Source organism: Macadamia integrifolia, unplaced genomic scaffold (assembly GCF_013358625.1).
Source record: "Macadamia integrifolia cultivar HAES 741 unplaced genomic scaffold, SCU_Mint_v3 scaffold2320, whole genome shotgun sequence".
NCBI classification, from domain to species: domain Eukaryota; kingdom Viridiplantae; phylum Streptophyta; class Magnoliopsida; order Proteales; family Proteaceae; genus Macadamia; species Macadamia integrifolia.
Genome location: NW_024868636.1, coordinates 8,504 through 10,494, shown reverse-complemented (window position 1 = coordinate 10,494; position 1,991 = coordinate 8,504).

The window sequence follows — 1,991 nt, the reverse complement described above, 5'->3', positions numbered from 1 at the left end:
TTTTTAATGGATGTTGAAGTCCTATCTCCATTTTTGAAACCTGACATATTGTCCTCCAACCTTAATAGAACTTTTGTGCCATATCATCGTCATATCAGCTTTAAGTTGAAATTGAAAAAGAATGAATCCTTCCCCCATTGCCGACAGTGCAACCTTTCCCTTCAAATGTCATGAAGTTGCTGCCTCCTTTTTGATAAAATCCATAGATGTAAATTTGAAGTTCGCTCTACCAATTAAGGCAAAACAAAAACACTCCAGTCTCTCCTCTTATGCCTCCTGTGGAATAACGACCTTGGTTAGGGACCCAACATGAATGGGTTCAGGAAGATCATCCACCTTTGGCAAACCTCTTCCCACCATGGTGGAGAAAGAGGGCTTTGGGGGCGGCGCAGCAGGGCCCTCCACCACCGTGGGTTGCAAAACAGGCCTCATAAAATCTGTAATCAGGGGTTGCCAGCCACGGTTTCTCTGAGGGTCACCGTCAGGATCTTGGGCATCCCCAAGACGATGCACATCTGCTTCAGAGCTTCTCTCTCCTCTCTCCATTATTCTAATCCCCACCCTCAAGAAGTCCTTTGTATTAAAATAAGAATTTGAACAAAATAAGAGGAAAAATATTAAATACAAAGTAGGTCAAAATATAACCCAATAAAAATAAGACGAAAATCGAGATGTCACTGATCCACCTTCGGCATTGCCATCAGCAGATTAGGACAACCTCATCCTAGACTACAGAAATCAAAAAAATCAAAAAATAGGTAAAACGATATGTAGCCCATTCTACAACATCAATTTCCAAATCCAAATTGACCATAGGAGGCCAAGATAGAATAGGATTTGAATATTCAGATCTTGCAGCCGATTTGGACAGATAGTGAGCAATTAAGTTTGCTTCATGACAACAATGAGTGATTTTCCATTCCACTGCTTCCAAATATGGAAGGCAATTCATCCATTGCTGATGAACATTCAATGGGGTTTTCTTTTTCAAGATCAAGGTAACCACCACTACCGAATCACACTCGATCCATAGACGATGAACACCAAATCTCTTAGCATTTTCAATCCCTAAGGTAATTGCCATGAATTCCGCATCAAAATTGGTTTGAACACCCAGGAACTCTCTTAAATTTTCCACTCAAGCAGTATTCTATGGACCCAATATTAGAACGTACCCAGATACTAGAGTCAAAGTTAAAACAACTAGCAAGAAACTTCAGGGAAGAGGACGCAGAAGTCCAACATGAAGAGAGGTTGCCATAACCATCCATATATTTCCCTCCCTTCCAATCTCTCTCTCTCTAGTCCCACCTTCTCTGTTGATCTTTTCCCCTCTTTCTTTCTCTAAACTCTATTTCGTGTACTGGATTTCACTTGACATTCAATGGTTTCATTAGGTGTGGTTGGGGTAGAAGTTCTGTATAAATGTATTGTTAGGGTGTGTTTGGTAATCATTCTGTTCTAGAAACGATATTTCGAGTCAGAATCAGAATTTTCCGTTTTTATTTAAAATTTCGTTTTGAAACAAAACTCCAATGTTAGAAAATGATAACAAAATTTCTCATTTCTAGTGTTTTTTACCCGGTTCATTTCAAAAAAATGAAAAAACGAACTATGGACACCTAGTGGAAGATTCAGTTTTCTTGTTTCTGTAAAACGTAGAAAACACAAAAAACGCCAAAAACGTTTTTCCAGACGACTACCAAACACAGGCTTAGTGTTATCATCCATTGCTCATATACTCATATACCAAAGTCTCATTTACTGGGAAGGGGTGGGGAGACCACATTTTTCTAAATTTTCATCTGGAAAAATTTAAGGCAACTTGAGCATAAAATTTCCCTTGTATGAAATTTTTGAAGTTAAAAGATTTACATACTGCCAACTAAAATTGAAACTGCATGCAGATCGACATCCCTCTTAAGACTTAGATTACTATAGCAATCCATTATAAAATATTTTATATATCCCTTTTTTTTTTTTTTTTTTTT